Below are 16688 nucleotides of genomic sequence, written 5' to 3'. Positions count from 1 at the left end.
CCCCAACTCAAGTTTTTCCGCTTGTTGTCCTCATTGTCGTTAATTTGTTGTTTTAATTAGGACCAAAGCTAGTTCTGTTTCACTCTTTGGGAATGTAGAGAGGAAGGGAAGGATTACACAGGGATTAAGGGATTAATCCCTCTACATCACTAGCATGAGATCCAGGTTGAGGGACTGAACCAAAAGAGAAAAAACATTGTTGATATTTATGATTGTTCTTTGACAAACCTCCCCAGTGAGGTAATTCAGACGACTACCCTAGGCAAAATGCTTAAACAGAAAGTAAACAGATTGAAGGGGTAGAAAGAGGCTGGGTGGGTAGTGAACTGGAGACACTTTCCTCGGAGCCAAACAAATTAACGTCTTACTTTTGTTCTCGGAGCCAAGTGTTGAGTCAAAGAGAAGACACTGAATAAGAGAAAGTTTGCCCTGAGGGAGAAGAAGGGAGGAGGGAAAAGGTGGCTCTGCCCATTCAGAAGATAGGGCTCATCCAAGGCCCCAAAACTATTTTTCTACTAATCTGTGTACCTTTCCATAGCTTGTTAAAATGATCAGCTAGTTAAAGTCTAGGGATAGTAGCCTGGTTCCTAAGGGCCACTTGGTTTCCTTCTATCTAGTTAAAGGGAGTTTATTTTAGATGAAAAAATCTAAGTTCTATCACTCTGAGCCATCAGGAAAAATTTTCCTAATACTAAAAAAGAGGTATGATTCTATTTTGAACTTTATATTTGTATCTATCTCTAATTAACTCCTAGAATTTTTAATTTTTTTAAATATATCTAAGGCAATGGGGTAAAGTGACTTGCCCAAGGCCACACAGCTAGGTAATTATCAAGTGTGTGAGGTCACATTTGAACTCAGGTCTTCCTGACTTTAGGGTTGGTGCTCTATCCACTACGCCACCTAGCTGCCCCTATTCCTAGCGTTTTTGTGACTGAAAAAAATTCAGTTTACTGGAAACATTTAGATAAAGAAACTGGAAAAAAAATGTGTGTGTGTGTGTGTGTGTGTGTGTGTGTGTGTGTGTGTGTGTGCAGTCTCTCATCCAGGGATTTTGATTGATTCACACTCAGTTGGTTTCACCCCCTCCCTTATATAATCAACCTCATTTTGACAACATACAGATTGGGAGACTGAAGCTTTCTGTGGGTAAGTGCTAAGGGCAAAATTGAAACTTGGGTCTTAGGGGTAGCTAGGTGGTGTAATGGATAAAGCACCGGGCCTGCAGTCAGGAGTACTTGGGTTCAAATCGGGTCTCAGACACTTAATAAGTACCTAGCTGTGTGGCCTTGGGCAAGCCACTTAACCCCATTTTGCCTTGCAAAAACCTAAGGAAAAAAAGAAACTTGAGTCTTCTTGACTCTAAGTACAGTGTTTTATTCATCACATTGGACTGGACTGTCTAAATCAATCCTCAGATTTCACCCATAAGAAGCCTGAAGTGACCTTGTCATGGGCAGACAGCTTGTACTTGCTCTCATCGTTAGGATTGGAACTCTCATCTCCTGAGTTGGCAGCTCCTTCCCTTTTCTTTTAGGCTCCATCCACAGTTATTGTTCACTTGTGTCTGATCCCCCATTTGGGGCTTTCTTGGCAAAGAAACTGGAGGGGTTTGCCACTTCTTTTTCCAACTCCTTTTAACAGATGAAGAAACTGAGGCCCAGAAACAACAGCAAAGCGACTTGCACAGATTACATCAATAAGTGGAAGAGTTGAAATTCAAAACCAAATCCTCTGATCCTAAATCCATCGTGATTGAGGATGGGAAACAAAGGAAATCCTTTCCAAAAACTGTGCAAATAGAGGCCTTTATAAAGCAGAACACATCATAAAGACCTGAGCTAGGGTTTGGATGAGTGCCCATGCCTAAGATTGATAACTTTGAGCATAATGCCAAAGATTCCTCCGTGATAACTCTAAGTTTTATACTAAAACCACTTTTTGGAAACTTAACCAAAAGAATTCTAATACCTTATTCTATTCCCAGCTTCATGATCCACATAAACCGTTGGGGGTTTCCTGTGGAGACCAGAGGAGTTTTCATCCCAATTGAGTGCTAACCCAGTTTGACCCTAATTAACTTGGAAGATACCATCAGCTCATGACCTTAAGTATAACTCCATAAATAGGGAAGGAGAGAATAAATAATACTCTTGCCAACCCTCTTCAGTCCACTCCTATACATGCATCACATACATATATATTTACATATATACACATATTTCTTATTTCATGAATATGCAAGTTTATATGTATGGGTATCCCCTCCAATGCAGACTACAATCTTTTCCACACCTTAGTAAATGGGCTTCATGAATTACTGTGGACTTTACCTCCCATAATAAAAAGATCACTTGGAAGCCAGCCTTCTAAGGATGGATCTCTCTGAACTTAACTAGACTGGTTCTCAGACAACACACACAGAGAATGTATTGGAAACCTTATTGGTTGGTAATGATCTGAGGGAATTTGTGCTCCCTGGGGATGTTGAGGATGACTGGGTTAAGAAACCACAACCTCCTCTATTATCTACAATAAAACAGTGAAGGGGGACTTTAGTGGAGGACACAAATGCCTTAATGGATTCTGGGAAAAATCATGGTATGAGATTTAGTCTCTTAATTAAATCTAAATTATAGACTTAAAGAAACATTAAATTTGTTGGTTTTCCTGGGAGCTTTCATTTGCAAGGTCTAGCTAATGTACATGTTTTAAAGCAACAAAATGAATTTATGTCATGACATGTCATTCCCATGTCATGAGGGGTTATATATAACTGTGTTATACTAGGGAAAAGCACACACACAGAGTTAAATCAATAACTTAGTCTTTTTCTAGGGAATAAAACATCCAAGCTTTGAATATTGGATCTGCCATTTACAAAATGTATTTTATTGGGCAATTGTGTATCTTCTCTGAGCTACTTTCCTCATTTTTATTATGAATGTGATAATACTTAGCATCATAGAATATTCAGTTGGAATGAAGCTCTGGCCTCATCTTCTCCACACATTCATTTCTCACAAGAAGGCAGTAAGGACCATAATGAGGATGTGACTTGGGCACCATGAAAAAAGCACTGATGAAATTGGATAACCCAAGCTAGAATCTGGATACTTTCACTTACTGTGTGACTTTTTCCTTTGTCCCAATTTCCTTGTCTGTAAATTAAGGGTTTTGGAACTAGATCAGATTAATTGGCAAGTATTTATTAAACTCTTTCTATGTGTTCAGTATTGTGATAAACACTGGATGTAGAAATACAAAAATGAAGCAGTCCCTGCTCTCAAGGAATTGGCATTCTTTGGAGGGAGATAACATTTTGTAGAAAAATAAGCATATGTGAAGTAAATAAAAAGTCATTTCAGCAGGGAGGCACTAACAAGGGGAATAAAATCAGGAAAGACTTCAAGGAAAGGCAATAAGGATCCTAAGGTAAGGAAGAAAAGAATTCATTTAAGGCAAGGGGATGGATTGTGAAAAGGCATGGAAATGAGATGGAATATCATGTGAGAGGCATAATAACAAGTCAGCTTGACTATGTCATAGAATGAGAAGGCAGGTATTGTATGATAAGTCTAGAAAGATAGGTAGATCCATCTTGTGAATGAATTTAAATTCCAAATAAAGAAGCCTATGCAACATTAAAGTTAAGAGGGGGACCACTAAAGTTTGTTGGGTAGGAGGGCAACATAGTCAGTCCTTTAGGTATATCATTTCAGTATGAGACTTGAAGGAAGAGATTTGAGGCAGGAGGACCAAATATGAAGCTATTACAATGTTTATATTGTTTTCCCAACTCTCACCTATGGCTCTGGCCGTACAACAGTACAACTATTAAGCTAAAACAGGTTGAGGGTAAACAATAAGCCTCAAACCAATTATTGAATTAAGGGAATTCTGTCCCCCAACATGTGAAGACTTCCTGTGTTGAAATAGGTGAATGAGAACAATTTGTTCCAATAATCATGAAGACTTCTGAATAAGGTAGTGTGAAGCACTTAGAGGTTAATCAGACACAAAAGACACCAAGGTTATCCATTGCATACTGGGCTATTACCAGTCATCTGTTTTGACTTATGTCTTGCTACTGAACTTTGACAATTCTGGAAGAGAGGAGACTGATGATTTTGTGCAACTTCAAATCTAATTCATATATAAATTAAGACATCACCTAGTGTTGTCATTGAAAACAAAGGATAGACAACAACATTGCTTTCCCCAAGAGAATGCAATGTTCATTGCTGGAAACATAATGAGTGTTTAATAAGCTTGTTGATTGATTTATAGGATGAAGAAGAGGTGATGATATATTGAAGTAAATAGTAAATGTGTGCTTGAAAATTAGGTGACAGCTATGAGGTAGGATTAACAAACTTTGCTGATTGTCAGTGTAGGAGACTGAGGAATCAAGGATGCCAGATTTTATGAACATGGGTCACCACAAGGATAGCACTGACCTCAATAGAAATAGAAAAATTAGGGAGAAGGGTGGCCAAACCTATCATTCCAACAATAATATTCAGTTGTCAGATGGCCTAATGGATTTACAAATGTAGTTCTAGACTGAGAAAGAAAATTATTATTTAATGGTTAGTGGTTTTTCAGGTCATGTTCTCCTTTGTCTTGCTGGTACAGCCTATGGACCTTTTCTCAGAATAATGCTTTTAAAGACATAAAATATATAAGATTACAAAGGAAACCAATTATATTTAAATACAGTTTTTCTTTGAAAGTTCACAGACTTTGGAGTTAAGAATTCCAAATCTAGAGACTCTCAAGAGTTAAGATAAAATCAACTCAAGAGAAGTCTAAAATGTTAATTATGAAGGAGGAGCCAAGGACTTACATGGAGAATATTACTACTTTTTATTCGAGGGCTGGGTGACATCAGCAGCCAGATTAACCACACTTGACTATATAGATCCTTCCTCTTCCTGTCCTCCATCAAGACACATAAACTGTGCTCTCTGATATCTAATGACATGTGAACTAATATTCTTTGGAATTATGGCTGCATCCTTGACTCTAGGTGGAACTTCAACAAACTTTGAAGATTTAGCTCAAAATCCTGTTCCATGTGCCCAACCCTCCTCCATCGTCCAAGAAAAACGGAATCCCTATGCAAAAGGTACACACAATGAAATTTGGTAATTGGGCATTAGTGTTGGACCAGAGAAGGGGATTGGGCACCATGCATTCACAGGGACTTGGAGAATAGGTAAAAGTAAACTTCTTCAGCTATCAATTGAAAAAATGTGGATTGGAATACTCACTATATATACAAGTTGCTAAATGGGATAGTGCAGGATATACAAATATAATTTTTTTAATGCAAGTAGTAGGGACAGCTAGGTGGTACAGTGGATAGAGCACTGGTCCTGGATTCAGGAGGACCTGAGTTCAAACTCAGCCTCAGACACTTAATACTTACTTTGCTGTATGATTTTAGACAAATCACTTATCCCACTGCCTTACAAAAAAAAACTCATAAAAAACAAAAAATAAACAAAATAAAATGCATGTAATACATCATAGAGTTACTCATAAAAATATCAATTGACATTTCTATTGAAATTTAAGATTTACAAAATCCATTCCTCACAATAGGACAGACAGGGCAGTACTATTAACCTTATTTTTTTTTTTTAGGTTTTTGCAAGGCAATGGGGTTAAGTGGCTTGCCCAAGGCCACATGGCTAGGTAATTATTAAGTGTATGAGACCGGATTTGAACCCAGGTACTCCTGACCCCAGGGCCAGTGCTTTATCCACTATGCCACCTAGCCGCCCCTTTAACCTTATTTTGTAGATAAAGAAACTAAGACTCAGAGAGGCTGAGCAGCTTGCCTAAAATTACATAGTTATTACAGTAGCAACATCAGAATATGAACATAGATCAAGGGACTTCAAATTCATTATATTTTCCACTGTACGTGTTACCTCTCAGAAAGTTGTCAGAAAAATACTTTGTAAAACTTTATAATTCTTAAATTATAATATCCAAGATTAACTTCAAAAGAAAGAAATGACAAGAGACATCTTTGCCGAGGTAATAGGGTATGGACATAGAACATTATATATAATGTCCAATCTGTTCACCTGCTTTTCTGTTTTTAATTCTTTAGGAGTTTTATCCTCATGAGAAACACAGAAAAATTTAAGAAAGAAGCAAATAGACATAATCAGTCTAAATTTTTTCCCAGAATAATCTAGAAGGAAAGAACATGGAAGAAGAAAAGTAAATAAAAACTTTTTAGAAAAATGTGCAGTTGGGGTAGCTAGGTGGTGCAGTGGATAGAGCACCAACCCTGGAGTCAGGAGTACCTGAGTTCAAATTTGACCTCAGACACTTAATAATTGCCTAGATGTATGGCCTTGGGCAAGCCACTTAACCCCATTGCCTTGCAAAAACCTAAAAAAAAATGTGCAGTAAAAGAAGACAAATGGGAGATATCAAAATAGCTACTTACTGAAAAGATAAAATGAATAAACAGAGGGGAAGAAATAAAGGAAAGAGAAATTAATAATTAAATTAAACCCCTTAAAAGGGAAATATTAGCAAACAGAGATTGTGGTGGAGAAGTAACATCATTAATCACAGAGATGAAATATTAAGAAGAGAAGAATACAAATTTTAAAAAAAGTAAAACTCAAGAAATAAGGAGATAATCACAATTATATCTTAAATGTGGATGGACTAAAAAGAAAAAGAATAGTAGAATGGGAAGGAAAACAAAACTCCATGATTGTTTGCTTACAAGAAACACATTTAAAAAGCAAATACAATCAAAATGAAAGACAAAATTTATTATGTATGAGGTGAAATTACAAAAAGCAAGAGATACAGTCATACCATAATACAAAGTAAAATACTTATTCTAATAAAAAGCAGAAGACTCGAATATAAGTTTCTTAGGGGGAAGAAACTGTTCTGGTTTTTTTGTTTGTTTGTTTGTTATGTTTTTTGTATTCCCTAGTACCTAACATAGTTTAACTAAGTTCATATTTCACAAATGGCTATTGAATTTAATTGAAAAGGAAGTTTTAATCTTATCCATTTTTCTATTTGCTTATAATAGCTATTTTCTAGCTTTCTAAAGGTCGGATGGAAATTTTTTCATAAATATGTAAAGAAACAAATTTAAGTGCATGATGAACTATCCTTTTTAAAATGTTGCCAACAAATTGCATGGAAGCTCTGGATTATAAACCCTATCATCACCACATTAGGGTGGGTAACTGGAATACTAAAAATAGCTTTTACAAGAAACTCAGCACAAATGGCAGACTCACGGGAACTGAGATCATATTTCCATTTTGCCTTGAAGTACAGAACACCACACATTCAGATTTTAGGTAAGAAATGATCCCTTCTGCAGAACTATGAGAAGATACTTGTTACTTGATTCATTGTTAAATCTTTAATTGATTGTCTAAATTGGTTTGTAAAATCAATATATTTCAGGAAAGACTTACTTACTAATATCTCCAAATGCTTTTCAAATATTTTGGACTCAATAAAACACAAAATGTGCTTTAATTTACCCTTAGGATTTTTTCCATGGATATTTTTTCAAAACTGTATCATGTAAGGAAAACTGACCCCATAAATTTCTGATTCATTTCCCCTTAAGTCATCCAAATATTGCTTTTTATGAGCTATGCAATATCCAAACAGTCTCTGGAGATATGGTAGTAATTTTCAAAGAGTATTTTTGAGCTTCATTTTGTCTTAAAGAAACAAAACAAAACATGATATGACCATTTAGGCCCAGAGTGAATTAAATTAGTTTTCAAAAATTCAGTTACATAGTAAAAAGAACAATGATCTGAGAGTTATGACACTTCTAGCCCTAACTAGGTCATTAATTGACAGTATAATTTTGTGCAAGTCATATTATCTCACTGGGCCTTGGTTTCCTCATCTGTAAAATTTAGACTTAGGACTAAAGACTTCTAAGATCCCTTTCAGTTCTTGGATTCTTGAACTCACAAACCTAAAAGTACAAGTAGGTTCTAAATTTTATCATACCTGGTCAAAAGTCCACCTAATTATGGAAGTTGTTCAATCCACCCCTTTAGTTTATAACAGTGAAAGAGTAATACTCTATATATGGGATAAAGGACACATTATTAGTGCACCTATTGGAAATAACTTTGATATGTTGATGTGTTGAAGAATCAAAAGTCAACTAATATGTATTAAGCACCTACATTGTACCAAATATTCTGCTAGGTGATGGATACACAAAGCAAAATACAAGATAAAACTTTGTCCTCAAGGAGCTTATATTCTCTTGGAGGATTCCTGTTCACAGGTGAAGATGGAAAACTAAACTAAACCATTTGCTGATCCTTACTTGTTTAAGCACAAGTTGTATCCCCTAAGTAGATAAGAACTCTTGCATCCTCAGTGGCTTTCTACGGTGTTTGGTACACAGTAGGCACTTGAGAAATGTTGAATGATGTCTCAGTAATGATGGTGATGGTGGTAATAGGTAACTAACCCACCAAAATGAGTCTCTTGTTTCCCATCTTTTTTTCCAAGATGGTTTTTGATGAAAGAGGTACACTAGAAACCTCAAGTCCTGCCCTTGGGTGGCCCATGGTCTTTGTCTTCTCTTGTCTATAAAGAGGTGATGGGAAGGAAATGACTTTTCATAGTCCCAACTTTGTTCCAGGAACTATGTTAAATGTTTTTTACAAATATTATCACATCTGGTCTTCACGACAACTTTACAAGATAGATGTAGATACTATAATGATTCTCTTTTTAACAATTGAGGAAACTAAGGCAAACAGAAGTTATAATTTGTCCAGGGCCACACAGCTAGGAAGGGTCTAAGGATAGATTTGAACTCAGGTTTCTCTCATTCCAGGTTCAACACTCTTTTCATTGCTCTAACAACTGTCTCTGCATTGAGTTAGCTAGAATGAAATAGATCTAGTGAGCAATGATCCAGGAGAGAGTGTTCTAGAAAACTCCAGAAGAAAATTGTCTGGAAGTTGTGGAAGGGAAGCAGACTTTGACTTTGACCTGCTGACCTAGATCTTTCTGGCCTCCCCCTCTCCATCTTTGATGGAAGGAGGACCTAGTGATTTTCAAAGAGCCCAGAGTATGATAGCCCTCCCATTTTCCCTTTGGTCTTTTAGAAGCATCCAAGAATTAGCTCCTGGCAATGTCTCTGTACTATCCAGTCAAATACAGAATGGTCATAGATTCATGGCTCTGAAAGGAGTTCAGCAAACACACTACACCATACCTGAGTTGAATTTTTTGAGGCTTTGAATGGGTGGATTGGACCTCTAGTATCCAGGGACTGTGGATCACTTTATTGTCACATATAACTTTTGAGCTCAAGTCCTTGTTTTTTAGGAATATATTTCTTGGGAGAACATTTCACAGACTTTAGTGGAAATTTTATTTTGTTTTGGTACAAATTTTTCTAGCCATGCCACTTTAGTAAATATTTCTTTCTAAAAAGTACTTAATACTGACTGACTAAAGTGATTCTCCATTGATAATTTGGGGGAAGGAGGGGTATTGGTGGGACCTGAAGCCAAGGATCACCAACCCAAATACTCCTGACTACCCCTAAATACCAAAAGATAGGGGCGGTTAGGTGGTGCAGTGGATAGAGCACCAGCCCTGGAGTCAGAAGTACCTGAGTTCAAATCCTGCCTCAAACACTTAATAAAGACCTAGCTGTGTGGCCTTGGGCAAGCCACTTAATCCCACTGCCTTGCAAAAAAAAAAAAAAGATAAAGTAGCTTGAGGGCCTAAAGTTTATCTGTGAGAGTAACAATTGGGATAGGGATCTTCAGTGCTTAAATGTGCTGCATCTATTTCAATGAATCTGTACTCAGAGGCAATTAAGGTAAGAAAAATGATTTAATAACATCTCCCCCCAAAAGAACAATCTATACTTAATTCATTATTATCTGTGGTACAAACCATCCCACTTTAATGCCTCATTGTGGAGGTTATTCTGGTTCTTCAAGGTTTTTCTAATGAAACTATGTCGGAAAGTCACTAAATCAATAAGCATTTATTATTGACTAAATGATGTTGAATTGCCTACAGCCTTTAAGTTACATCTGGGCATTGATTCCAAGAAAAACAAAGAGAGAAAGATCCTACATATAACAAAGTATTCATAAGAGACTTCTTTGCAGTAATACAAAACCAAAGTATAAACAAAGTGAATGTTCATTGATTGGTTAGAAAGAAAAAATAGTTTGACAAAATTAACTACATTTATAGTCCTCAACCATGAAAGAAGGGAGGAAGATAATCTGTTCTTTGGGACAAGTTTAACCATGAATGTTTTAGAGCATTCAGTTAAGAATATTTATTGTTACCAATTTTTTTTCATTTCCATTATGTTCATTGTATATATTATTTTTCAGGTTCTACTTACTTCTCTTTGCTTCAGTTCATACAAGTCTTCTCTTGTTTCTATTTCATTATATTCATTGTTTCTTACAGTACAGTAGTATTTCATCATACTCATGTATTATAACTTTCAACATCAATTTTCTAGGTTCACTGTGAAACCTCTTGAGTTGCTTTGACTTGTATCTCCATTATTGATTTGAAGGAATCTTTCATAAAGTTTTTAATAGCTGAGAATTTTTGTTCATATTTTTTCACTACTTATCTATTGGGGAATGGTTTTTTGAATTTATAGATTATATCTAATTGACAGGAAGTGACTATATATATATATATATATATATATATATATATATATATATAGTAGCCATTTCAGAATCAACTGTCTGTTTGCAGTCAGATCATTATTTGGTTAGAGGAAAGGTTAATGTAAACATTAGTATTGCCTCACAAAATGGCAAAAAAAAATTGAGGAGAATATGAACCTGCAGAAACTTTGGCAAAAATTCCAACTACAGTGAATAATTACAGAATCATGTGTGGATGTGGTAGAAAGAAAAAAATATGGGTATAGAAATCTGTAGATACAAAATGTAGATATCAAAAAATATATAATATATAAAGATAGATTATATTACATAAATAGCAATATATGATATATGTCAGTCAATAGACATATATAATACATAGATATAAATAGATATAAAATAGAAAAGATTAGCTAATGCTTCTATAATGATCTAACCTTAACAGCAATGATGATGAAATCATTACCTTTGTAATTCTAATATTTGAGTATATGTGAAGAATCTAGCATTGATATTTAAGGTGAAACCATGAAGATAGACAAAAACTTCTTTTTCTCCTGTCTCCCCGTTTTCTATTAATGATGCTATCATTTCCCTAGTTATCAAGTCTCAGAAGCTGAATTGTTCTCAATTTTTCTTTCTTCATCTCCTCCAATATCCAGAGTTTCAAGGTTCTATGGCTCATAACTCTGAAAAATCTCTAGAATCTACCTCTTTCCCAGACACTTACTAGTTGTGTTACCCTGGACAAATCATTTTACTGTTTCTCTGTTTCCTCATCTGTAAAATGAGCTAAAGAAGGAAATAGCAAACCACTTTATCTTTACCAAGAGAACCCCAATGGCTCAAAGAATCAGACATGACCAAAGCAACAAAAAAGTCTCTTAAAAGATTTTCCTATCCTGATTCTCTTTCCTTCCCAATCCAGTCTTGAAACATGGCAAAATTAAATCTTCTTAATGTACAGGTCTGATCATTTTGCTTTTCAAGGCAAACAATCTTAACTGATTCTCTATTAAATGAAATACTCTATAATAAGACTCTCCACAATCTGTTCCAACCTTATTTCACAATATTTTCCACCAAGTACATGGATTGGAAAATGGACTGTATACTAATTATTCCTGGCTATAATCCTTTCTTCTCCAATATGAATGTACATATATAGTTATCTGTATATATGTCTAGCTTTCTTCTCCATGATGCTATCCCTGATCCTTCAAGTACTTTTTCCCTCCTGTATAGTCCCTCCAATGTACCAATCAGTTTCCCTTTTGTGGTATAATTTTTAACTTGTTTCATCTCTACAAGACAGTTAGAGCTTTATGTCATGAGCTTTTGTGTGCCTAACAACACTAATCATACTGAGGATAACAGCCAAGGACAGTTTCTTGCAAGTCTATGTTCTCCCTTCTCTGTTTTTTATTTGTTTGCTTCTTTTCAAAGAAAAGTTTGGGGCTATAAAAATATATGAGCTGATGTTCTGCCTAATTTTTACCTCCAGGGGAGAATTTCTGTCTTGCACATAGTTTTTCATCATTAGCTCATCTTGTTTGACTACCTTCCTAGAAAATCACTTAGTTGCTGGTTTAGCTGCATTGTCAGTTGAATGACCAAGCAAAGGGCATTTTAAGGACTTGCATATGGGTGTACACACGACACACAATTAAACAGTGCTCCTTGTAGGGCTGGGAATTATTCACTCACTCACAAAATCACTTTATTCTTGTACACCAGCCTTAACTGTCTCTCTTCGATTTAAGACCATTGTCCTTAAGCAAGAAGTCAAGGAGGCATAGATGTAGAAGTATTAAAAGCAATGGGGTTTTCCTCATAGGGTGATAGCTTCCCTTCTCTAGCACAGATCCAGAGCAGAGTTCTCTGTGGGTTTTATAACAGCCTGCTCTGGGCCTATTGGGAGTAGAGACTTGTGCTCATTATTAAATTGGGTGGAATTCAGAACGGAACTGCCAAAATGATTAAATAGACTGGAGAGATTGATTTATGTGGAAAGATGAAAAGTGTTCAACATGTGTAATTTGGCTAAACGACAGCCAAGCAAGGCTATGATTGCTATGAGCAAGTATTTGAAGGGTTCAGACACCAGACATGGAGAGGAGCTGATGAGGAGATAATTAAGAGGAAATAGAAAAGTAAAACAAAATGAAGAGGCACCCAAACAAAGATGCCTGCGTGACTGTCTCTCTGTCAAGTAGACTCTCTGGGGAAGAAGGGAGAGCCTTGTTCTTCAGAGAAAACCCTAGAAAATCCTAGTTGAAGAATTCAATCATGGCAGCTCCCAGCAGAGAGGGGGCAGATATTCTCCCTGAAGGTTTTGTTTTTTTCTCTATTTTCTTTGGACTTGGTTGTTCTACTTCATATACTCCTTACAATTACCACAGATTTAGAGGTAAAAGAATCTCTGGAAACCATTTAGTTCAATCATCCCATTTTACAGATGTGAAAACCAAGGCCAAGAAAAGGACCAGACAGAAAATAAAGAAAATTAAACAGCAGAAACAGTTCCTCTAGACTTCAAATAGTGTTCTTTCCACTCCATCTCTGTGCATAGGATGCCCTCCTCATGTGGTCTCCCCTACAAATCAGAGTGATGACTGTATGAAGAATGAGACATCATTCTTCTGAATGCCAAACATGGTTGGGATTTTCCATTACACAGTCATGCATACAAGGTCTGTGAGAGTTTGAGGTTTTGAGGAACTTTGCATTGGTTGTTGGATGGAAGGGTGGTGTTGCCCAGTTCCTGTACTGGTCAGGAGCAAGACTATTGTGGTCTTATAACTTTGATTAACCTCAGGATATTTCATTCACTTAAAAAAATCAGGAGAGTGCTGATTTAATCAATATAGGAAGCTCCCTATATGGAAACTCCCTCTATGAAGAGGATAGCATCTTTGATTTAATAGGAGCAGTCTAGGGTGGGTCCTGAGACACAAAGAAGTCAGTGACTTGGTGGGGGAGGGGGGTGAGGCAAACTAATGTCGAGGAGAGGTTAAGCCCAGGACTTTCAGATTCCAAAATCAGCATTCTATATGCCATGCCTTGCTGAGGAGAGACAAAAGAAGGGAGGAGGAGAGAGACAGCGATAGTGAGAGACAAGAGAGAGTCAGAGAGTGGGAGAGACAAAGAGAGGGAGAGACAGAAACAGATATAGAGACTAGATACAAAAAGAGACAGAAAGAGGAGAGAGAGAGAGAGAGAGAGAGAGAGAGAGAGAGAGAGACAAAGAGGAGAATGGAAACAGAGATATAGAGAGAGACTAGAGACAAAGAGAGACAGAAAAAGGAGAGAGAAAGAGAAAGAAAGAGAGACAGAGACAGAAAGAGAGAGACAGGCGCAAAGAGGAGACATACACACACAAAGAGACAGACAGAGAGACAGACAGAGAGACAGAAAGTGGGAGAGACAAAGAGAAGGAGAGACAGAAACAGAGAGATTTAGAGAAAGACTAGAAACAAAAAGAGACAGAAAGAGGAGAGAGACAGAGAGAGAGAGAGAGAGGAAGAAGAAGAAGGAAGAGGAGGAGGCAGAGGAGAGAGACAGAGACAGAGAGACAGAGACAGGGAAAGACGGAGACAGAAAGAAGAGAGCCAGAGACAGAGGCAGAAAAAAGGAGAGACAAAGACTCAGACAGAGACAGAGACAGAAACACCCACACCCTAGTCTTTGTTATCCTGTCATCTCACAAATCTAGTCACTGATCTATCTTTTGTTGTACAACTCTCAAACCACTAGTCTATCTTAGTGAAATGACACTGTCTGATTCCCGGGGTGGGAAAGACATGAGAAAATGTTGAGCCTCAGTACAATGGTACTCATCTGTACAAAGGTAGCAATACCTATGGAACACCTTTGAGTGTTCATGTAAAATAACAGATGGAAAATGTTTTGCAAAATTTAAAGATATGTTATATATGTTTCATATAATGGCAATTATTACTATTAGCATCCCAATTACAATCACAATTTTTAGAATTGTAATTCTAATAGTAACACTTAGGTATAAAGTTTGTCTCCAGAAGTTCAGTGTATGGCTCTGTGACTGCTCTCCAGGAGTTGAGGACAAGGGTAGGAGATTGAATCTGTTTTGGCCCTTCAGAGCAATTTTTAGCAGTAAAGAGGCATGGGTTGGTCATTGTCAGAGCATTGGTTCAGAAGTAGAAGGTAAGTTAAGAATGAACAGTCCTGGAATAAGGCTGTAAATGAACAGATCCAAAGTGTGAGATCTAAGGTCCACAAGGTTTAAATGAAAAGCATAATTTTTCTACCTGAGGTTATGTTGACTCAAAAAAATCTCGCTTCTAGAATCAAGGAACAAGTCAAAACAGAAATGAATTGACATGAGAACATCTTTGCTTCTGTTTTGGGTACCACCATTACCATAGACCTCCAAGTATAAATACCTGAGATCATTCTTGATGCTCCCCTCTTTCTCATCTCCTTTATTCAGTCAGTAAGCATATCTTGTCAATTCAGTCTTGACCAGAACTTTACTATCTATTCCTTTCTCTCTACTCATCATTACTTATTCAGGCCCTTATTATCTCTCCTCTGAATTCCTGCAATAATTATCTATTCTTCCTGCTTCCAGTTTCCCTCCCCTTCATCTGACCTTGTACATAACTACTAAAGCTTTGTCTGCAAATAGCTTTAAACGTGTCACCCCACCCTCTTTCCCTGACTCAAAAATTTTCAGAGGATAAAAATAATAATTTCTTGGTCAGCATTTAAATCCTTCCATTATTTGGCTTACATTTATTTTTCCAGTAGTCAAATGAGACTACTGAATATTTCCTGAATTCAATTTTCCATCTTCTAGTTCCAAAAATGTACTCCCCTTGTTATCTCAGCCTTTTAGAATCCTTTTCTCCTTTCAAGGGTTATTTCAGGTCCCATGCCCTTTTCCCCTTTCAAATTATTCTTTATTTACTTAACTGAAGTCTACACCTATTATATTCCTTCCCTCATGTTTTCTCCCTCCTACTCTATCTTTGATGGCAGAAACTTTGTTTTTGTTGGGGTTTTTTTTTTATATTTGGGTCTACCATAATGTCTGTCACATAAGAGCTACTTAAGGGGTGTTTGTTTAATGGAATTGAAGGTAGTATATTTTAAGGAGTTAAACATGGAAACCTCAAGTTGAGGAAGATGCCAAGCCCTGAAACCCAGGGACAGGTAATTTTGGGGCCAGATAGGAAGGGGTCTTTTTTTTTTTGAGAGAGAGAAAATGGTCAGTAGAATGAGGGTAATTTATACCAGGATGATCAAACTGGAAATTGTAAGAGGAAGCAATTCCTTGTCTAGGTCTGAGAGTGAGGTATGCTATATAGAGAGTTGGAAAAACAGAGTCTGGAAGGCTGAAAATGAGAGATCTAAGACAACATTCTTAGACAATATTCTCTCAACAGAGAAGAAAATTAGGCAGGAGAAAGCAAGAAAAATAGTTTGTCTAAACTGTAGCTGATATTGAAGACCTGGTATTAGACAACAAGTGCCTTTATACAATAGGAATTGCTAATCATGTCATCTGCTGCTAAGTATCTCCTTCTGTCCTTTCAATGATCCTTCTCCTAGAGGGATGGGTTAAAATTCCTTTAAATCACCCAAGAGACTGGTATGTTGTTACATAGGAGCAATGGGTAATGGTAACCCTTGCGGACTTTTCCTCTAATGGGTTCTGGGATTTAGGGAACAAAAAGAAATGATATTTAAAGTTTTAGAAACCTGTGAGTTGAGACCATTGATTGCTGATGAGAAAAAAATAGTTGGGGTATAATGCACTAGGAAGAGACTGGTCATATTCCTTTCAGTTTGCATTTGTGTTTGTCAGGGATCTGCAAAAGAGTGTGAATCTGTGTATCTTTATGTATCTGTATCAGCAGATGGATGTCTATTGAATCTTTGCATAAATGTGTTTATCAATATATTTATATATTTTTATAATAGATAAAGAACTGGCTT

The sequence above is a fragment of the Macrotis lagotis genome, chromosome 5 (assembly GCF_037893015.1).
Source record: "Macrotis lagotis isolate mMagLag1 chromosome 5, bilby.v1.9.chrom.fasta, whole genome shotgun sequence".
In the NCBI taxonomy this organism is placed as follows: Eukaryota; Metazoa; Chordata; class Mammalia; order Peramelemorphia; family Peramelidae; genus Macrotis; species Macrotis lagotis.
Note: the sequence above shows the minus strand (reverse complement) of the source record.